The sequence below is a fragment of the Lissotriton helveticus genome, chromosome 7, assembly GCF_964261635.1.
Source record: "Lissotriton helveticus chromosome 7, aLisHel1.1, whole genome shotgun sequence".
NCBI lineage: Eukaryota > Metazoa > Chordata > Amphibia > Caudata > Salamandridae > Lissotriton > Lissotriton helveticus.
In genome coordinates this window covers 468,641,896-468,665,571 of record NC_136068.1, presented here as the reverse complement: position 1 = coordinate 468,665,571, position 23,676 = coordinate 468,641,896, and positions in this window count along the sequence as shown.

The window sequence follows — 23,676 nt, the reverse complement described above, 5'->3', positions numbered from 1 at the left end:
TGGCCAACTGGTGCGTGTAGCCGCCAGTTTTGAGGGTCCAACTGTGGTGTGCCAGTTCTTAAACTGATCCCAGCTAGGGCACTGCGTGGACTGAAGAGGGCTTCTATCGTCAGCGAAGGGAGACATTTCATAGCGCTCACTGCAGTTTCCCAGATGTGAAGGCGCTGCCCCCTGTGGCGGCACACTGGGACACAGGTGGGGTCATTGGATTGAGGTGGACCTAGAACTCGGGTCAGCTCCAGAGTTGCTGCCAGAAGCGAAATGGTGCCGCCCCCTCTATTCCAGGTATGTGGTGACACTGTGCATGCACAATGCACAGTCTGCCATTCCTAGGACCTTGTAGGGCTCTCTGTAGCGCATCGCCGTCCACCCGATTCCCAGATTTATTTTTATTTATTGAGTTTTATATAGTTCTGGCTAGGCCCTTAGCTATCAGAGCGCTTTACATGAGGATCAGTGAATTACAGGTTACAAGTTACATCTATACTACTATTATAAAGGAAGAACTTTGAACCTTTGAGGCGGGTAAACTCGGGAACCACAGTGCCAATCCACACACCCGATACATCGTTGTAATCGTCAGGGTGTGCAGATGGACATAGGCTATATAAACGTAATAAATATACGTTATTTAAAAAATGTACCGGAAAAAAAAGTAGTCCTTTGGAAGAAGCGCCGGCCGCGACGTGCGTGCCCGACGTGAGGAGCGCGGGGAGGAGCGGCGTCCAGGAGCGCGAGGAGGACCGGCGGACATGGCACGGGGAGGAGCGGTGAGGAGGAGCGGACAGGCGGTGAGGCGAGGCGGACAGGCGGTGAGGAGCGGTGGATAGGCGGGGAGGAGCAGTGAGCGGCGGATGAGGTAGGTTATTTATTTAGGAGCGGTGAGCGGCGGAAAAATGAAGCAAAAATGAAAACCGTGAGCAAGAGGAAGCAAACGGAGCATTACAAAAGTGCGCCAAACGGTGCATTACTGGAGGAAAAAGTTACGTGTGCAGGTTACAAAAGCGTACATCGTGAGCAAGAGGAAGCAAACGGAGCATTACAAAAGTGAGCCAAATGGTGCATTACAGGAGGAAAAAGTTACGTATGCAGGTTACAAAAGCGTAGAAAGTAAACATAGAGCTATAGGAGGAAAAAGTGACATGTGCAGGTAGCAAAAGGAAGGAAACGGAGCATTAAAAAAGTGAGCCAAGCGGTGCATTACAGGAGGAAAAAGTTATGTGTGCAGGTTACAAAAGCGTACAAAGTAAACATAGAGGCATAATACTGCAATATATGGAGGAAGGCTCCGGGGGACCCACGGACAACGTCGGGGCGGGCGGGGGCCCTGAAGCCTAATTGCTCCCGGACAACGTCGGGACGGGCTGCTACAAAAGTGTACAAAGTAAACATAGAGGTATAATACTGCAATATGTGGAGGAAGGCTCCGGGGGACCCACGGACAACGTCGGGGCGGGCAGGGGCCCTGAAGCCTAATTGCTCCCGGACAACGTCGGGACGGGCTGCTAGTTTGTTATAAAGCATAATCAAACCTAGGATAACATAGAATAATCAAACATGTGGACAGATGTCCACACTAGCCAGAGTCAGAGTAACCCGTGATGATATGTTATGTTATGTTATGTTATGTTATGTTATAGAGATTTATTACGCGCACAGCTGCTCCAGCAAAGGAGCGTCCTGGCGCAAGACAAGGTAACAACATAACACAGCTAAAAGAGGCACCAGACTAGAAAGTAAAACAATTTAAGAGAATAAAAAAGTCTTGATGGCCCTACGAAATGAGAAAAGATCATCAAGGGCACGGATCTTTGGAGGCAAGGAGTTCCACAAAGCCGCAGCACGTACTCGAAATGAGCGGCCCCCAGCCCGACTAAGCTTGAACCGTGGGACTACTGCAAGTTCAAGACCCAGCGAACGTAAAGAGCGGGCAGGAACATAGAGAGACAGGAGATTCAAAAGAATCTGGGCAGGAGAGCCCTTCAGGATCTTATAAGAGAGACAGAGCACTTTAAATTGAATTCTCTGCTTAACCGGTAGCCAATGGAGGGAACGCAGAGTATTGGCAGCGGAACAGAACCTGGGCAAACCCACCACTGCTCTAGCTGCCACGTTTTGCACGCGTTGAAGACGAGTGATTTCAGCCTGGTTTATCCCTACCAAGAGGGAGCTGGCATAATCAAGCCGAGAAATCACCGTCGCCTGCACCACGAGCTGCCTGGTCGAAGCATCAAAGAATTTTAACACTGGTCTTAAGTCACGCAGGATGCCGAAACAGCATGCAGCGGTTCTCTTTGTGTGGCAAACAAAGCTAAGAGCAGGTTCTAACCACACCCCGAGATTTTTTATCTCCGAAACCGGAGTTGGGGTGGGACCAAGCTCTGGGGGCCACCACATATCGCCCCAGAGTTCCGCCCGCTTGCCGATAATCATAATTTCTGTCTTTTTTGCGTTCAACTGGAGACAGTTGGAGTTCATCCAGCTGGCAACCGCCCGAAGTCCATTCTGGAATCTCGGGGCATCCAAACGAGAATCCCCACTGAGCGTGACGGCCAGCTGGGTGTCGTCAGCGTATGACACCATGGTCATACCCCACTGCTTGACGACATCAGCCAGCGGCCTCACGTAGAGATTGAACAACGTGGGGCTCAGTGAAGATCCCTGAGGGACCCCGAGATCCAGAGGATGAGATTTAGACTGGTGGGGCGGAATGGCCACGCAAAAAGATCGATCGGCGAGAAAGGAGCGGAACCACTGAAGAGCAGAACCAACGACACCAGCTTCCTCCAAGCGCTGAAGAAGAATCCTGTGCGAGACGGTGTCAAAGGCGGCGCTAAGATCTAATAAAACAAGCGCCGCCGTCTTACCCGAATCAAGCACAGTGCGCAGGTGTTCCACCATGAAGAGGAGAGCTGTCTCCGTGCTGTGCCCGGCTCGAAAGCCGTTCTGCGTGGCGTCCAGGATGTTGGCCCGCGAGAGATGGTCTGAGAGAGCCATGTTCACATGGGCCTCCGCTACTTTTGCCGGCCACGGAAGAAGCGATATTGGACGGTAGTTCTCAGGTTTACTAGAGTCCAGAGAAGGCTTCTTCAGGATCGGCATAACCACCGCCTGCTTCCACTTGGCAGGAACCAAGCCTGATGTAAGCGAGATATTAATCAGAGAGCAGACCGGCAGAAGACCGATAAATGACGGGTCTCTAAACACAGCCGGTCTTAAAGGGTCTGCCGGGGAGCCAGACTTAATTCGCTGAGCCAGTTTCATGAAGCTCTCAGAAGATAGGCAGGGAAGAGTATGTAAGACATCCTGCACTGGAAGGTTAAGAGAGCCACCACCCTGCGGCGTAGCAGTGGGAAAGGCTCGATAGATGGCTTGGACTTTTCCAAGAAAAAAGGCCGCCAAGGTTTCACAGTGTGAAATAGAACAAGGTTCATTCACAGAGGCCTTTTTTGCCACCAGATCTTTAAGAGCCTTAAAGATAGTTCTAGATGGATTTGAGCTATTGCGGAATTCAAGAGCATAGAACGCCGCACGAGCTCTGCAGACAGCGCGATGGTAGGATTTGATGGTGGCTAGATACAGGACTTTTTTACTAGTATCATATGTTTTCCGCCATTCTCTTTCAGCGCGTCTGCACGTACTTTTAAGTGTACGCAAGGATCCATCATACCAAGGACTGGGGTCCTTTGATCCGTATTTGCTCATAGTCACGGGAATGAGAGAATCAAGGGCCCGAGTGACCCATTCACAGAAGAGGTCATAGCCCATTTTCACAGTATCTAACGGGCCCAACGGGTCCTCAGCCAGAAGGCGATGAAAGTCCTCGAGCTTTAGTTTATTCCAATGTCGTCGGGGGACGGCTCGGGCCGTAGGTTTAGTAGGGGGCTCAAGCAATGGGCACTGTATCGTCACCAGGCAATGGTCCGTCCAGGCCAGGGGAATAGGCGTTGCGACCCTGGCCTCTACAAGGTTCGTAAAAAAAGGATCCAGAGTATGTCCTCCGACATGTGTGGGATACGTGACCAGTTGAGACAGTTGAAAGGCCTCAAGGTTAGCCAAAGTGCTACTCACGGCAGGAGCGGTCAGATTGTCGAAATGGAGATTCAGATCCCCAAGAATGGAGAAATTACCACACCCTACAGCCAGCGTGCTAATAGTGTCTGGGAGTGCCTCCCTAAACGCCACGTTACTGCCTGGAGGACGATAAATTACCATGCCAGACAGAGAGAAATGGGGGGTGATGGAAATTTTAAACGAGGCACTTTCACAGCCCGAAATTTTTAGGCCTCTCCAATCGCAAGGGTAACAGGACCTGACAGCAAGCGCTATTCCGCCACCTCTAGTTGATCGATTGAGCGTATACACCGAGTACTCAGAGGGGAAAGGTAAATTGAGAATAGCCGTGTCAGCCTCCTGTAGCCAGGTCTCCGTCAAACAAAAGATATCAGGTGACTTATCCTTGATAAGGTCATGGACAGCTTGGTAATGTTTCACCAGCGACCTAACATTCAAATTCCAAATACTGAGCTTGTGCGAGGAGCATTTACTTCTAGCAACTGAAGCCTTACCCAAGCAACGGGGGAGGGCAGAGGTACCGAGCGACCACCTGCAGCAGGCACACTGGTATGGGCCACACAAAGGGCTCACCCGAGCCATACCACATCCAGAGAGTCGCTGTCTGATTGACACCAGGGCATCCCTTGAATAGCTAAACATCGCATTCAGCACAAGACCAAAGGGCGGAGTCCTGCCCTGTCCAACGTGTCCGAACGCGGACGAGCGCAGACGGGCAGGACTCAGGCACAGCGAAGGCGCACCCGCTGCGCGATCCCGCTGCGCTTCGTAGGGAGCTTTAAGTAGGCGTCCCTCTCTGCATCCGGCGCGCTAGAGCGCTCGCCGAGTAAGCCTCCTAACAGCACACACCACTACAAGATGGCGCCTAAACAAGATCCCCACCCCAGGAACCGGACCCGCTTTAAAAGCAGTGAGAGTACCGATTACGATGCAAGTAAGGGGAGAGATTAAACCCTGCTTAAAATCAGGGGGAAAGCAACAAAGATAAACAAAATATTAAACAGGTAATTTAAAATTCGTAGCAGCAAAGCGCTGAGCAGCGTTCTGGTACCTTGTCAGGGGACAAGGTACCAGATATGTTTGGGTATATGTTAGGTACATATGTTTGGGTGCTGTCTTCTCCCCCGTCCAAAACAAAAGGAGTCTGTCTATGGATCAGGGCTTAACTCATACCCATCTCAGGGTGGTACACTAACCGCTGTTGGAAAACAGGAAACAGAAGTACCCTGCCCTCTGAAGACAACGCATTACCTAAGGGGCACCAGTATTACCTCCAACTCAGGTCATGTGCATTACCTACATTGATGGGAAGCACATAGTGTTTCTTAAATACCCCTCACACACCAAAAGGACCCTTGGTGTCATGCTTCATCGTAGGGGTCTTCCTGCCCCGCTGTGGGACGGGGCGTGCTCCGACCTATGACTACGTGGCAGCACTGATGTCATGATTATGTGTGGTGTAGAAATGAGTGAAAAAGGGACAGGTGTGAATAGGGAAGTGAGCTTTAAAAAATACCTAGCTCTTAAGGATTAGAAACTTTTAATATTCCATTGAGACGGTATTATTAAAAAGGTGAATCGGAGGTATGTTGCTTTTTTTTATTTTTTATTTATTTAGCAATTTTGCAGGTATAAAACAAAATACAGAGTTCAGTCGTATTACACAGCAGATACATATTTGACAAGGCAGCTCAGCTCATTCTACCATATATAATATTACAGCACATCAGTGACGCATTTCAGTAAAAATATTTCATGAAACTCGACCAGCCGTTCGAGCAATCCGGAGTCCAAGGGGAATACAATCAACTTTCCCAAACACCCCAGAGGTGTAATTGTGACTGCAGTGTTCCGTATCTCTTTTCTAAGGACGTATACTGTCGTGTCAGGGCTATTGTATTACTTCAGCCTAAACCTGTTGGCTTCTTACCGTGGCTTTGCTGCGTAGGTTTGGGCTGTTGCTGCAGGGCTAGGTTGGTTCGAAAAGGGCCCCAGATATCTTTGGGTCTGGAGGAGGATGGGATGGTACTGGCACACATATCACTGTTCGTCGTGCAGGTGCAGGTCACCATACTCTGCAACCAGCCCTTTGTCATCGGTGTCCTTTTGCTACCCCAACAGATTGCAACTTCCCTCTTAGCTAGGAGCAGAGAAATAGCAACAAATCTACGAACCTTCAAAGTGAGCTGCACCACATAACCCAATAATGCTATCTCGGGTAGTGGCGCCATTGGGATGTGTATCATTGTACTGAGGAGCTTGTGGATTTCTACCCAGAAGGTATGGATTCTTGGGAAGGTCCAGGCTAGATGTGAAAAGTCCGCCTGTGGGGCCTGGCAGCGCTGGCAGGAGTGTGGTTTGGATGGATCTATCCTGTGTGTTCTGGCGGGTATAGCGTAAAGTCTACGCAGGAATTTAAAATGCAACAGCCTGTGTTTACTATTTAACGACACCGTGCCAGTGACCCGACAGCACGCAGCCACTGCTCGTCTGTGATTGGATTGCCCAGGACTGTTTCCCACGCTGAATGGACCCGTGTGTCATCTACGGGCATCACTGCGGAGCAGTCTTTATAAAGCTGTGATACAAGATGCAAACCCTCAGTACTGTCTATCACTAATGTGAGGGGAGGGAATGAAGGCGGTTCCAGTGGGAAGTCAGGGACTTTTATCTCGCAGTGCCGTGCACAGCCTAGCCAGTACAAACTTGTCCATAAATGTGGCCTCTGAAAACAGGGACCTGTCCTCTATATCAAAAATATGGCCTGTCGGAAAGAGATCCCCTATCGTGTGGAAATTGAATTTGGCACAGATCCTTTGGACCAGTTTCTCGCCAGTGATAGGTAGCAAGCGGGCATTTGGCAGGGGAAGGGAAGAGGAATATAGGAGGGCTGTGCGAGTAAGTCTACTTAGCTTAAGCCATGCCCAGCTCGTGGTGTAAACTGGTCGAATAGTCTGGGGGTCTTTAGCAATGCCAGTCAGCAGTACCGAGGCGAGGTCGTCAGGAAGAACAAAGTCAGATTCGGGGCGAAAGTAGGTAATTCTGGCATCTGGATGGTACCAGCCATGTGCGAAACTAAATTAGGTTGATAAATAGTATAGATGTAAATCAGGTACCCCATAGCCACCCCGGTCATAGGGAAGAGTCATCACCTGCCATTGTACCCTGGGAATTTTATTACCCCATACCAATTTAATTAACAGTGAACACAAAGTATTGAAAAATGTGTTGGTTAGGGGAAATGGTATGTTCTGAAACAGATATAGAAGTTTGGGACGGACTATCATTTTTATCAGGGCAACGCGTCCTGCCATGGAAAGTGGAAGCTTGAGCCAGGAATCAATCCGAGTTTCTAACTGGGATATTGCTACCCCATAGTTACGTCGTAGTATCTGCTCAGTGTCCCTGTGGATATGGATTCCCAAATATTTCACTGAGTCAGTGCACCAGTCTAAGGGAAATTCTGGGGTCCAGTGGTGTGTCCCTTCAGTCAGGGGGAAGATCACTGACCAGTTGATTCTCACGCCGGTGAAATTGCCGAATCGGGTGATCTCTCTCAATAATGGGTCAAGATTTGCTTGGGGATCGTGGACATATAAGATGGTATCGTCTGCGTATAATGAAACTAATAAAGAGCCAGTTCTAAATACTAAACCCCTGTGCAGGTTCTTTTCCTGGAAGAGTCTAATAAGCGCATCCATTGCTAGAATGAATTATAAGGGGAAGAGGGGGCATCCCTGACGCGTACCGCGCCATAAAGCAAAGGGGGGAGAGAGTGTCCCATTCAATCTAAGTCTAGCTGTAGGGCGAGTATAAAGCAAGGCAGTGGTATCTAAAAACCCCTGGGGCATTCCCATGCGTTGCATTATGGATAGAAAGAAGGGCCACTCTAGTGAGTCAAACGCCTTTTTCAGTATCTAGCAGGATCGCCGCTGCAGGAGTTTCGGGGTCCAGCCTATGTAGTTTATAAAATAAAGTCCTGAGATTAAACGCAGTGGAGCGATGTGGTATGAATCCTGATTGGGCCGGGGAAATGATAGATTCCATGAGTAGGGATAGTCGACACGCCAATGCCTTCGCTAAAATCGTATAGTCTAGATTTAAGAGAGACAGTGGGCGATAGGAGCCACATTGGAGGGGGTCCTTGCCTGGTTTTGGCAATAAGATTATTGCCGCTTCCCGGAGGATGGGAGGGAGTCACTGGGTCTCTAGGGCCTCTGCGTAAACATCTAGGAGATGAGGGGTCAGTAAGTCTCTATATGCCTTGTAAAATTTGGGTGTGTAGCCATCCAATCCCGGGGCTGTGGACGTGTTTAGTGCATCAATAGTCTCATAGATGCTATCAATAGTTTTGGGTTCTGCTAAAAAATCTTGCATGAACCTTTCTAGGTAGACTAGTGCAATTTCCTTCCCAGAGTGGTCAGGTCCCAATTTGGTGGTGTATAATAGTTTAGAATAGGATAGGAACTCCTCCTATATTAGTAGGGGGTCTGTAACTGTGTGGCCAGCTACGGATTGCAGTTCCGTCACTTATGATTTTGCATATGGAGGTCTAAGCATCTGGGCTAAGGTCCTGCCAGGGTGGTCTCCTTCTCCGTAAACCTTAGCGCTTTGATGTTTACCCATATACAGTATCTCTTTTTCCTCTGCCTCTCTATACTGCAGCAGCAAAGCCGCTCTCTTTACGTCATACTCAGGGTTGGTAGTCGCCTTATGGGAGGCGTCTAGTGTGGTCAGTTCTGTTTCTAGCCGACAGAGCGTGTTCCGCAGACTTTTCAATGTCCCCACGCTCTTTGAGATACAAATACCCCGCAAATAGGCCTTGAAGCCTTCCCATAATACCGCCTCGGAGTCTACAGAGCCAGTATTTATATCAAAGTAGTCTTCAATGGCTCCTGACAGCTCCTTCCTAAACTGTTCATCATCAAGTGCACGTGATGGAAACCTCCATTGCCGTTCATACCCTTCTGGACGGGAGATAAGCAGCCCCAGCAGTACTGGTGAATGGTCAGAATAAGACCTGGAAAGTGTGCGTACGTTGTGAAACCAACCGGACAATTCAGGGGAGGCTAACCAATAGTCAAGACGAGTCCAGGTATTACCAGCGCCAGTGTAGTGTGTGTGTGTATTGTGGCCCGGGTCTCACATCCTCCCTATGTCTGTTAATGCGAGATGGTCACATAACGAGTGCAGGACTTTGCGTGCTCTAGGTTTTGGGTCAGGGGCCACTGATGTGGTGTCCAAGAGGGGGTCGAATGTGACATTAAAGTCGCCTCCCAGTAATAAAGGAGTGGGGCCTATGTGCAGTCGTTTCGCATAAAGATCGTGGAAGAAATCTGGAGAGTCAGTGTTGGGGCCGTATATACAACCTAATGCAATCTTGTAATAAAACAATGTGCCCACCACAATAATGAATCTGCCGGAGTTGTCATATACCACAGAGTGACATTTGAAAGGGAGTCGTTTATAGATCAGGATGGCCGCACCCCTAGCGTAATTGCTATAGTTAGTGAAATAGCAATTAGGGCCCCAAGATGCCGCAAATCGAGACTGGTCTGTAGGGGGAGGTGGGTTTCTTGTATGAATGCTATGTCGACTTTATGCCGATTCAAATATTCTAGGACCTGCCATCGCTTTCGGGTTTCCTTCAGGCCCCTGACGTTCCACGTCATCAAAGTAACGTTGGATGGGCCCATGTTATGCCCTATGTGTGCCATTGCTGTGTGTTAGTCTCTAAAATAGGGAGCTGCCTATACCTACATCCTGCTGCTATATCAATGACTGAACTAAATCTGAACATAACGCATTTGAAAAACAATAATTCCCGTCCCCCCTCCCGCCACCCAGCCTTCCCGCCCAATCGTAAAGGCAATAACCAATTGCCAACAGTAACCCATAGTACCCAATACTCTCTACATGTTCTTGAACTTAGCAACAAAGGGTACATAATAATGCAATAATCACAGTTGGAGGTATGTTGCTTTAATGTGCAATGCCTCCTGCTTGTGTCAACATGTTTCGAAGCGTGCTGCTTCTTCTTCAGGGTAAGTTTCTGATCCGTTATGCTCTCACAAAACGATGTTGAAAAATTCCAAAATATATGTATGAGTAGATAATACTACGTGGCAAACAAGACCGATTCATCTTAAGTCAAATATACAATACCCAAGGTATTTCCTAGTAGGTAATCTGTAAGAGAAACACAGCAGTTAAAAGCGTAGGAATGCGATGCATGCCAAATGCAGAAAAAAGTGGAGTGTATTATTCACTATGTCCTAAATGTGAGGATTTACTACTCGTGCCGTGCCCTGTAAAATAAAAGGACAATACAAGACATGAAAAACACACAACATAAATCTCACACTCTATAGGGAAAGTTCAGAAGTCTGTGAGGTAATAGAAGTCAATAAAGCTATTATTACACAAGCTGTCATGATCTGAAAAACGGAGGTGAAAGATGTAAAGGAATAATACAACCACATACTTGTTTGTGGATATACTAATGCAACATGAGCCTTAGAACCAGGGGGGACCATGAGCCAGTATCGCACTCTGTGAATAAAAATGGTGGGGTCAGAATCTGGTCGGTAAAGAAGGAAGAGTCCAAAGCCACTCTTATCTATGTATCGGCTATGCGGTACTTACACGATCTGGGAAGCTGTTGTTACTGAAGGTTCTCCTGTTTTCCTGTAAAACTCCGTGAAGGTGGATCCTATTGTTTATTATACATTGCAAGAGGAGGACGTATCCACCTCCAGTGTCCATTTCTTGAACACTACCTCTTCACTCCCTATTTTGTTAAATAGTGATATTAAGACAGCTTGCAGCTGTGGGAGAACGCCCAAAGTACTGGCAATGGAAAGCATTGGTGTACATACCGATTTTTGAAAGTGGCCATTGTACCTCTTTCTTACACACATACACACACACCTATGCACACCTCTATAGAATCAGATATACACACCACCTAAAAGCCTTACTGAGTGCCACCCTTGGGGAAGACCACCCCACAATGGCTGAGGGCACTGGCCTTACCTTTGGAGAAGAAGAGGTGGACAGAATCTTAGTGGCCATCAAGCCCTTTGAGGGGTTGAGCAGCAGCGACCCAGGAACTAACAGCGTGTATTGGGATGAGGAGAACCCAGATAAAAACGGCCCTGCATGGTCTCTTAATGACTGAATACCTGAGGGCCAATGCAGCACCACAATGCCTGATAGTCCGGAATGAGCCATTTATTTTTCAAAATGACAAGTCATTTAAGAAGGACTGGTCACTAATAGCGTGGCACTGTACCCATGACTGGCTGGTTCTAATAATAAAGACAGCAACAAGACTGGCACAAGAACTAAAAATAGACATCCAGAAACTGGAAGTACAGTTGAAAAGCTACCAGTCCCCATCTGTCTTAAAGAAACGCTTGGAGGAAGTTAACCAGCAGATAACAGAGTTTGAGATCACACACAAACAAAGCAAGTTTAACAAATTAAAAAAGGACACAGCACGCTTCAGCCATGAAAGGGTGTACCCATACACACGGGATGACTACACGGCCAGGAACACTAACAGCGATCAGAGCACGGACCTTGACGGATCAGATGCTAGTTCCAACAGCTCAAACTCAGGCAGAAGAAACACATACCGTAACCAGTGAGGTGTTCCCCCACAGCAACGACCCTACAATCCTAGACGCCGGGGATGGGGTAACTATCAAGGGCCACCCTCCTACCCACTATACCCCTTTGGACCACCACCAATGGGAGGTCCTTAATAACACTGGGGACAAGAATATGACTAGAACTATTATGGACCACCGCCTTTTTTAGGGTCACGCCCAGGACCTTGGCGAGGCAGGAACAGGAGAGGCAACAATGTCCATTGGACGACAAAGGAAGAAGAGAACCCTCGCATCTCAATGAGAAGCATGACTGGCTCATCGAGCCAGTTATCCAACCGTCCACAAGCAAAATGGGCAATTTTGTTGTAAACCTGACAGAGCATGAACTTACAGAGGTGCAGATGCAAGTCCTGGAGAAAGGACTGGGTTTTATACCCACCAATAGGATGACAAATTCAGAATACACGTGGAAATGAAGGAATTCATTTGCAAATTAAAACTGCGGGCGTTTTTCAAGGAGAAAGAGACAACCACGGAAGAAACCTCCGATACAGGGTTACTACAGAAATCCAACTTCACACCTCCAGACTCCACATTACCAGTAGAGTTACTGCCTTTTGAAAAAGCGGTTATGGAAGAACTGGGGCACCTACCCACACAGGACACCACCTTTTCCCAAAACACATCCAAAGTTGAAAAGGAGGCCATACAACAACTGGCCTCCAACAGTGAGATCATAATTTAGCCAGCAGATAAAGGTGGTGCCATAGTGCTTCAAATAGCATTGGCCTAAGACGCTGAATGTAGAAAACTTCTAGGAGACAGGAGAAACTATGAGATCCAGCACAATGACCCAAATGAACCCCTCAGGATTCGAATAACGGGGATGATGGAAGAAGCAATGGCACACAACTGCCTGTCCAAAAAAGAAAGAAGGAGAATTCCTGAGCCAAAGATCACCTAGGATACCATATTTCTACACTATCCTCAAGATTCATAAAGATCTACAACAACCACCAGGCCGCCTGATAGTATCAGACAAAGGCTGCATCCTAGGACCCCTATCCAAATTTGCTGACGCCTTTCGGCGTTCCCTCATCCAAAAAACTGGGACTTATCTAAAGGACACAAAAGCTGTCCTCCAACTACTTCAAGACACCTCTTTTGACCTGACAAACAACTCCTAATGGGGCTCGACGTGGAGAGCTTGTACATGAGTTTGCCACACGATGAGACATTAAACATAATCGAGGAGATCCTTTTTCCCACCACATAGGATTACCAGACACCCCGCAGTCTAGTAATGGAATGTGTCTGTTTGGCCCTCTTCAAAAATGGTTGATAAATATAATGAATGGACAATATATAAAACACAGTGCTATGCTTAGATCTTATCACGCTTAAGTTTGTTTAACAAATGTGAATTTGTAGTGGAAAATCTTAATCATGTTGATTGGTTGTTACACTTGTACGTCAGTAATACATGAATGTGTAAATAATGAATTGTTTCTATTTTTTAGAAAACTGTCCTGCAGCAGGTGAACATTTGTCTACTCACCGAAAAGCTGCATCGACTTTTGTTTTCTAAATATTATTATGAAATGTTTTTTATATGTAACAATTGTTTTAACTCTTGATTGTAATAATGAATGGAATACATTTTATTGGTATTATTCGATTTTGATTTACTCTTTGTGCTTCACTGACATACTTTGTAATAATTTTACTGTATCAATTTTGATGTTGTTGATGTGTTGATTTTCTTTTTTTTTTTTGTTTTTCGATTTAATAAAGTTTTATTGATAAAAAATATAAGTGGAATATAATGTGGTTTCTGACACAGTCTTGTTTGAGCTGTATTTCTTAGTAGGGGCATTCTTGGTTTTTGAGCTGTGCTTACCCTGCCCCCTATATCATTTAAGGGTGTCTCCTCTTTTCTCATTGGCCCTCACCAACAATCTTTTCCAGTATGAGGAGACCCCATACTTACAGAAATATGGGACCAGCATGGGGAGCACATTTGCTCCTAGTCTACCTGGTCTCTATGTACATCATCTTGAGACTAACAAAATCCTACATCCAGACAACCCATTCTGGCACAACATAAAAACCTGGAAGAGGTATAGAGACGATGTGTTGGTCATTTGAGAAGGAGACTTCCTTCCACAAAAGCCTTTATGGTTTGGCTAAACCAGCAAAACGCCTTCCTCAGATTCACCAACACCACGTCACGTCAAAACCTAGTATTTCTAGATTTGAACATGTACCCAGATAGTGGCACTCTGAAAACCACCACACAGTCAAGGAGCTGTTCACGGGCAATAAAGAAATATCTTCTTTATCTAGCATAGAGGCACAGAGACGGGAACAGTGGAATCCTGCAACCAGGTGGCAGAGTTCTTTGCTAATAAGGTGGAGAGGATCTATTCCACCTTTCCTGTGGAAGCCAGGGATGGGCATGGGATAGATGTCATACCCAGTAGCATAATTGGGACAGATTGTCTGGTGGCCTTTAGGGTCCCTGCTTCGGACATGCTGAGCAAAATAGCGACTAGTATCAAATCTGGCTCTCCTAAAGACCCTGCGCCACCTAAAGTATTAAGAGGCAGCACTGAGACTTTAGAGCCATATATCAGACACTTGCTAGAACTCTCTTTTAGCTCAGGAAGCGTGCCGAAAAACTGGAAGGAGGCAGTGGTGCTCCCTTTGAAAAAAAAGCCGAATATCAGTATGGGGCAGTTAAACAACTTACGCCCCATCTCGCTTTTACCCTACTTCGCTAAGATTGCGGAGAAGGTTGTTAATCAACAATTGACAGCCCATATTGACACTCATAAGCTGCTCCATCCCACTCAATCTGGCTTCAGCATACTCTATTCGATGGAGTCAGCTTTGCTCTTCTCCACGGAGACTCTATGTAGACACGTGGATGAGGGTCAGATGGCGGCACTAATTTTACTTGATTTAAGTGCCGCATTTGACACTGTAGAGCATCACACTCTGCTGCAGTGTCTAAAAAGGGGAGGAGTGGCTGGTAAGGTGTGGGAATGGCTGGAATCCTTTCTTCAAGATCGTAGCTTCCAAGTAGCATAGGGACCTTATATGTCAAAGCTATCAGCCTGAAACAAGGAGTCCCACAAGGGTCCAGCCTCAGCCGGATCCTTTTTAAGCTTTATGTGGCACCAGTGGCAGAGATTACCGATAAATATGGGGTGGAAGTTGTGTCATATGCAGACGACACTCAGCTGGTCGTGGCTCTGGCACAACCAGCTGAGAGTGCAGCCAGTAATTTCACCTCTTGTTTACAAGAACTGGCTGTCTGGATGGCCAGTAACTGTCTCAGATTAAACGATGATAAAACCGAGGTGCTGATTGTCGGGAAGGCACCGTCAGTGTGGACTTCAACGTGGTGGCCTCAGACGCTTGGCCCTCTACCCTCACCCAGTGAACAAGTTAGGAATCTGGGGGTATGGCTTGACTCTAAGATCTCCTTCGAGTACCACACAAGACGAGTTGTAGGCACCTGTTTTGGCATTTTGCGGGGTTTCAGGAAGACTGTGGGTTTATTACATACGACAGCTAGGAAATCCTTAGTCTATGCCTTGGTACCTTGAGGCTGGACGATGGGAATGCCCTCCATTTGGGAGCAAATGTGAGGTGCATCCAGAGGCTTCAGCGCATACAGATGGCGGCAGCTCGTCTGGTGCTGAAGAGAGCTTCTTCTAAGAAAGCTCTGGAGACGCTACACTGGCTGCCAGTTAAAGAACGAGTGCAGTTGAAAACTCTATGTGTGAGTCATCAGATCACACAGGGGAAAGGGCCCGCTACCTTCAAAACCTGTTAACCTCATACAACCTGATCCGGCAATTGAGATCTAGCGGGCGGGACAGGTTAGGATCCCTGAGATCAGAAGAGCGAGAATGGGAGGGTGCTCGTTTCACTTTCTGGCACAACAATAGAACAGATTACCTCTGGCGCTCCGGCTGAAAACCTCAGAGCTGGCTTTTCGTAAAGAGCTGAAAACCTATTTATTTCCCAGGGGGTAGGCCGGAGAGGTTTTTTTGGGGAATGGGATATATGATGGCAAGGGAGGATTTGTTAGGCAGGCACTATAGCGCGTGGGCACCCTGGTTTAGTGTAACCAGGCGCTTTATAAGCTCAGTTTACTATTATTATTATTATTATTAAGAAACACTATGTGCTTCCCACCAATGTAGGTAATGCACATGACCCGCTAATTGTGATTCTCCTTTTTTCCTGTAAAACTCGCTGAAGGTGAATCTTATTGTTTATTATACAATGCAAGAGGAGGACGTATCCACCTCCAGTGTCCATTTCTTGGACACTACCTCTTCACTCCCTATTTTGTTAAATAGTGTTACGTCCAACTCAGCCTTTCATCCTCTGGGTGTTGATAAAATGAGTACTACGGTAATGCTATTTGCAGGGCTTTAAGTGGGATGAAAAAACTGGGGGGTCTCTCAAAGGGGTGTGGCCAATATAATTAGGGGTGTGGCTTAAAAACATGTAAGCTAAAAATGTGTGCTTAGCATAGTGTGAAGCAGGACTTGTATTTTGCTGTTTCTGTCTTGCTTTGAGATATATGATACAAGTAACATTACACCTACTACAAGTCAGGACTATTGGCTTTGTCAATGGTTGTTAGTTGCATAAGATAAAAAAGCAGTAAGTAAGGCTCGTTGTATATAATATTGAAAAAGCGTCCACTTAAAGCATTGGTGACACAACGACAATGTTGCTGTTCCAGAGTTTAAAAAAGAGAAGGGAAATCCAGAGAGAAAATGACTCTCTTCAAAGGATTTCCCTTCCCCTACGACGCTCACTTGGCATGACGTAATACTGTAACTTCTCCACTAGAGAGAAGTGAGCAGTGTGAGCAGCGCACATCGATCTGCTGTCACTGCAGACCCACCTGTGCCAGGGCACGAAACAGAGCTGATAGAGACCCATTTCGGGCCCCCCTTTAACAAGCATTGGCATAGCCAATAGGTCTCGCCTTTGGAACCTTATAAGTGTTTAGTTATCGAGCACAATATCCTTGGTGCAACAACATCAGGTGTTGCATAGCTAAACACTTATAAGGTCCAAAAGGTGAGACCTATTGGCTATGCCAATGTTCGTTTTGAGTGAGGGGCTCGTACAGATATGCCACTGTGAGGTAGAGATGCTGCAAGTGCTTTTACTGGAGCCCCTGTGACATTGCGCCTCTTACAAATGTATCTTGGGTCTGGTGTAATAGTTCTAGCCCCTATTCCTGCACCCAATGCATCCTTAAATGTCCCATGTACACTCCTATTACCGGTGCCCTCCAGTGACATTTTACCCGTCACGGTGGTGGTGGTGGGGGTGGTGGTGATGGACATGGTGGTGGAGGATGTGGTGGTGGTGGACGTGGCGGTGGTGGATGTGGTAGTGGTGGTGGACGTGGTGGTGGTGGATGTGGTGGTAGTAGATGTGGTGGAGGTGGTGGTGGATGTGGTTGTGGTGGATGTGGTGGTGGTGGACATGGTGGTGGATGTGGTAGTGGTGGATGTGGTGGTGGTGGATGTGGAGTTGGTGGACGTGGTGGTAGTGGTGGTGGACATGGTGGGCGTGGTGGATGTGGTGGTGGTGGATGTGGTGGTGGTGGACGTGGTGGTGGATGTGGTAGTGGAGGTGTTGGTGATGGTGGTGGTGGACGTAGTGCTGGTGGATGTGGTGGTGGTGGATGTGGTGGTGGTGGATGTGGGGGTGGGTATGGTGGTAGTGGAAGTGGTGGTTGACATGATGGTGGACATGGTGGTAGACGTGGTGGTGGTGGACATGGTGATGGACATGGTGGTGGATGTGGTGGTGGACTTGGTGGTAGTGGCTGATGTGGTGGTGGTGGACGTGGTGGTGGTGGACGTGGTGGTGGACATGGTGGTGGACGTGGTGGTGGTGGACATGGTGGTGGTAGTGGACGTGGTGGTGGACATGGTCGTGGTCATGGTGGTGGTTGTGGTGTAAGTGGTGGTGGTGGTGGATGTGGTGGTGGTGGACGTGGTGGTGGTGGATGTGGTGGTGGTGGTGGTGAACATGGTGGTGGTGGATGTGGTGGTGGATGTGGTGGAGGTGGTGGTGGATATGGTGGTGGTGGTGGTGGATGTGGTGGACATGGTGGTGGTGGATGTGGTGGTGGTTTTGGATGTGAAAGTGGTGGGCGTGGTGGTGGTAGTGGTGGAGGACATGGTGGACATGGTGGATGTGGTGGACGTGGTGGTGGTGGATGTGGTGGTGGATGTGGTGGTGGTGGACATGGTGCTGGTAGACGTGGTGGTAGATATGGTGGTGGTGGACATGGTGGTGGTGGTGGACATGGTGGTGCACATGATGGTGGTGGATGTGGTGGACATGATGGTGGTGGACGTGGTGGTGGTGGACATGGTGGTGGACGTGGTGGTGGTGAATGTGGTAGTGGTGAACATGGTGGTGGTAGATGCGGTGGTGGATGTGGTGGTGGTGGATGTTGTGGTGGTGGTGGACATGGTGGTGGTGGACCTGGTGGTGGTGGACATAGTAGTGGTGGCATGGTGGTGGTGGATGTGGTGGAGGTGGATGTGGTGGTGGTGGATGTGGTGGTGGATGTGGTGGTGGTGGACATGGTGGTGGTGGACGTGGTGGTAGATGTGGTGGTGGTGGTGGATGTGGTGGTGGTGGACACGGTGGTGGTGGTGGACATGGTGGTGGTAAGTGTGGTGGTGGATGTGGTGGTGGTAGATGTGGTGGACACGATGGTGATGGATGTGGTGGTGGATGTGGTGGTGGTGGACATGGTGGCGGTGGACGTGGACATGGTGGACATGGGTGTGGTGGATGTGGTGGTGGTGGACGTGGTGGTTGATATGGTGGTGGTGGATGTGGTGGACATGATGGTGGTGGACATGGTGGTGGACATGGTCGTGGTGGACGTGGTGGTGGTGGATATGATGGTGATAAATGTAGAGGTGGTGGTGGTGGACGTGGTGGTGGTGGACATGGTGGTGGTGGAAGTGGTGATGGTGGTGGACAGGGTGTGGGTGGACAGGGTGGTGGTGGATGTGGTGATGGACGTGATGATGGATGTGGTGATGGTGGTGGGTGTGGTGGTGGATATGGTGATGGTGGACATGGTGGTGGATGTGGTGGTAGAGATGGTGGTGGTGGACATGGCGGTGGTAGTGGACATGGTGGTGGACATGGTGGTGGTCGTGGTGGTAGTTGTGGTGGATGTGGTGGTGGTGGTGGATGTGGTGCTGGTGGCTGACATGGTGGTGGACATGGTGGTGGTGGATATGGTGGTGGTGGACATGATGGTGGATGTGTTCGGTGGTGGACGTGGTGACAGTGGACATGGTGATGGTAGATGTGGTGGTGGATGTGGTGGTGGTGGATGTGGTGGTGGTGAAGATTGTGGTGGTAGATGTGGTGGATGTGGTGGTGGTGGATGTCGAAGTGGTGGTGGACATGGTGGTGGTGGACCTGGTGGAGGTGGACGTAGTGGTGGTGACATGGTGGTGGTGGATGTGGTGCAGGTGGATGTGGTGGTGGTGGATGTGGTGGTGGTTGTGGTTGTGGTGGAAATGGTGGTGGTGGACGTGGTAGTAGATGTGGTGGTGGTGGATGAGGTGGTGGTGGACATGGTGGTGGTGGTGGACATGGTGGTTGTGGTGGACATGGTGGTGGTGGATGTGGTGGTGGATGTGGTGGTGGTGGAAATGGTGATGGTGGATGTGGTGATGGTGGTGGATGTGTTGGTGGTGGACACGGTGGTGGTGGTGAACATGGTGGTGGTAGATGCTGTGGTGGATGTGGTGGTGGTGGATGTTGTGGTGGACATGGTGGTGGTGGACCTGGTGGTGGTGGATGTAGTGGTGGTGGCATGGTGGTGGTGGATGTGGTGGAGGTGGATGTGTTGGTGGTGGACGTGGTGGTAGATGTGGTGGTGGTGGTGGTGGATGTGGTGGTGGTGGACACGGTGGTGGAGGTGGACATGTTGGTGGTAAGTGTGGTGGTGGATGTGGTGGTGGTGGATGTGGTGGACACGATGGTGATGAATGTGGTGGTGGATGTGGTGGTGGTGGACATGGTGGCAGTGGATGTGGACATGGTGGACATGGTTGTGGTGGATGTGGTGGTGGTGGACATGGTGGTGGACATGGTGGTGGTGGATGTGGTGGACATGGTGGTGGTGGATATGGTGGTGGACATGGTGGTTGACATGGTGGTGGTGGACGTGGTGGTGGTGGATATGATGGTGATAAACATAGAGGTGGTGGTGGATGTGGTGGTGGTGGACATGGTGGTGGTGGATGTGGTGGTGGTGGACATGGTGGTGGTGGAAGTGGTGATGGTGGCGGACAGGGTGTGGGTGGACAGCTTGGTGGTGGATGTGGTGGTGGACGTGATGATGGATGTGGTGCTGGTGGTGGGTGTGGTGATGGACATGGTGGTGGTGGACATGGTGGTGGATGTGGTGGAAAAGATGGTGGTGGTGGACATGGTGGTGGTAGTGGACGTGGTGGTGGACATGGTGGTGGTCGTGGTGGTAGTTGTGATGGATGTGGTGGTGGTGGTGGATGTGGTGCCGGTGGTTGACATGGTGGTGGACATGGTGGTTGTGGATGTGGTGGTGGTGGTGGACATGATGATGGATGTGGTGGTGGTGGGCATGGTGGTGGACATGGTGGTGGTGGACATGGTGGTGGACGTGGTTCTAGACATGGTGGTGGACATGATGGCGGATGTGTTGGTGGACGTGGTGGTGGTGGATGTCGAAGTGGTGATAGTGGACATGGTGATGGTAGATGTGGTGATGGATATGGTGGTGGTGGATGTGGTGGTGGTGAACATGGTTGTGGTAGATGTGGTGGATGTAGTAGTGGTGGATGTCGAAGTGGTGGTGGACATGGTGGTGGTGGACCTGGTGGTGGTGGACGTAGTGGTGGTGACATGGTGGTGGTGGATTTGGTGGAGGTGGATGTGGTGGTGGTGGATGTGGTGGTGGATGTGGTTGTGGTGGAAATGGTGGTGGTGGACATGGTGGTAGATGTGGTGGTGGTGGATGAGGTGGTGGTGGACATGGTGGTGGTGGTGGACGTGGTGGTGGTGGTGGACATGGTGGTGGTGGACGTGGTGGATGTGGTGGTGCATGTGGTGGTGGTGGACGTGGTGGTGGATGTGGTGGAGGTGGTGCTGGATGTGGTGGTGGATGTGGTGGACATGGTGGTGGTGGATGTGGTGGTGGTTGATGTGGTGGTGGTTTTGGATGTGAAGGTGGTGGACGTGGTGGTGGTAGTGGTGGTGGACAAGGTGGACGTGGTGGACGTGGTGGTGGTGGACGTGGTGGTGGATGTGGTAGTGGAGGTGTTGGTGATGGTGATGGTGGACATAGTGCTGGTGGATATGGTGGTGGTGGATGTGGTGGTGGTGGATGTGGTGGTGGGCATGGTGGTGGTGGGCAAGAGGGTGGAAGTGGTGGTGGACATGATGGTGGATGTGGTGGTAGATGTGGTGTTGGTGGACATGGTGGTGGTGGTGGACGTGGTGGTGGATGTGGTGGTGGGCTTGGTGGTAGTGGCTGATGTGGTGGTGGTGGACGTGGTGGTGGTATACATGGTGGTGGTAGATGTGGTGGTGGTGGATGTGGTGGTGGTGGTGGTAGATGTAGTGGTGGTGGTGGTAGATGTAGTGGTGGTGGAAGTGGTGGTGGATGTGAGGGTGGACATGGTGGTGGATGTGGTGGACGTGGTGGATGTGGTGGTGGTGGACATGGTGGTGGTGAACGTGGTGGTGGTGGACTTGGTGGTGGTGGTGGACTTGGTGATGGTGGACATGGTGGTGGACGTGGTGGTGGTGGATGTGTTGGTGGTGGATGTGGTGGTGGTGGACGTGGTGGTGGTGGATGTAGTGGTGGTGGACATGGTGGTGGATGTGTTCGGTGGTGGACGTGGTGACAGTGGACATGGTGATGGTAGATGTGGTGGTGGATGTGGTGGTGGTGGATGTGGTGGTGGTGAAGATTGTGGTGGTAGATGTGGTGGATGTGGTGGTGGTGGATGTCGAAGTGGTGGTGGACATGGTGGTGGTGGACCTGGTGGAGGTGGATGTAGTGGTGGTGACATGGTGGTGGTGGATGTGGTGCAGGTGGATGTGGTGGTGGTGGATGTGGTGGTGGTTGTGGTTGTGGTGGAAATGGTGGTGGTGGACGTGGTAGTAGATGTGGTGGTGGTGGATGAGGTGGTGGTGGACATGGTGGTGGTGGTGGACATGGTGGTTGTGGTGGACATGGTGGTGGTGGATGTGGTGGTGGATGTGGTGGTGGTGGAAATGGTGATGGTGGATGTGGTGATGGTGGTGGATGTGTTGGTGGTGGACACGGTGGTGGTGGTGAACATGGTGGTGGTAGATGCTGTGGTGGATGTGGTGGTGGTGGATGTTGTGGTGGACATGGTGGTGGTGGACCTGGTGGTGGTGGACGTGGTGGTGGTGGCATGGTGGTGGTGGATGTGGTGGAGGTGGATGTGTTGGTGGTGGATGTGGTGGTGGATGTGGTGGTGGAAGACAGGGTGGTGGTGGACGTGGTGGTAGATGTGGTGGTGGTGGTGGTGGATGTGGTGGTGGTGGACACGGTGGTGGAGGTGGACATGTTGGTGGTAAGTGTGGTGGTGGATGTGGTGGTGGTGGATGTGGTGGACACGATGGTGATGAATGTGGTGGTGGATGTGGTGGTGGTGGACATGGTGGCAGTGGACGTGGACATGGTGGACATGGTTGTGGTGGATGTGGTGGTGGTGGACATGGTGGTGGACATGGTGGTGGTGGATGTGGTGGACATGGTGGTGGTGGATATGGTGGTGGACATGGTGGTTGACATGGTGGTGGTGGACGTGGTGGTGGTGGATATGATGGTGATAAACATAGAGGTGGTGGTGGATGTGGTGGTGGTGGACATGGTGGTGGTGGATGTGGTGGTGGTGGACATGGTGGTGGTGGAAGTGGTGATGGTGGTGGACAGGGTGTGGGTGGACAGCTTGGTGGTGGATGTGGTGGTGGACGTGATGATGGATGTGGTGATGGTGGTGGGTGTGGTGATGGACATGGTGGTGGTGGACATGGTGGTGGATGTGGTGGAAAAGATGGTGGTGGTGGACATGGTGGTGGTAGTGGACGTGGTGGTGGACATGGTGGTGGTCGTGGTGGTAGTTGTGATGGATGTGGTGGTGGTGGTGGATGTGGTGCCGGTGGCTGACATGGTGGTGGACATGGTGGTTGTGGATGTGGTGGTGGTGGTGGACATGATGATGGATGTGGTGGTGGTGGGCATGGTGGTGGACATGGTGGTGGTGGACATGGTGGTGGACGTGGTGGTAGACATGGTGGTGGACATGATGGTGGATGTGTTGGTGGACGTGGTGGTGGTGGATGTCGAAGTGGTGATAGTGGACATGGTGATGGTAGATGTGGTGATGGATATGGTGGTGGTGGACATGGTGGTAGATGTGGTGGTGGTGGATGAGGTGGTGGTGGACATGGTGGTGGTGGTGGACGTGGTGGTGGTGGTGGACATGGTGGTGGTGGATGTGGTGGTGGATGTGGTGGTGGTGGATATGGTGGTGGACATGGTGGTGGACTGGACATGATGGTGATAGATGAAGCGGTGGTGGTGGATGTGGTGGTGGTGGACGTGGTGGTGGTGGACATGGTGGTGGTGGTGGTGGACGTGGGGATGGTGGTGGACAGTGTGGGGGTGGACACTGTGGTGGTGGAAGTGGTGGTGGATATGATGATGGATGTGGTGGTGGTGGGCGTGGTGGTGGACATGGTGGTGGTGGACATGGTGGTGGACGTGGTGGTAGACATGGTGATGGTGGACATGGTGGTGGTAGTGGATGTGGTGGTGGACGTGGTTGTGGATGTGGTGGTGGTGGACGTGGTGGATGTGGTGGTGCATGTGGTGGTGGTGGAC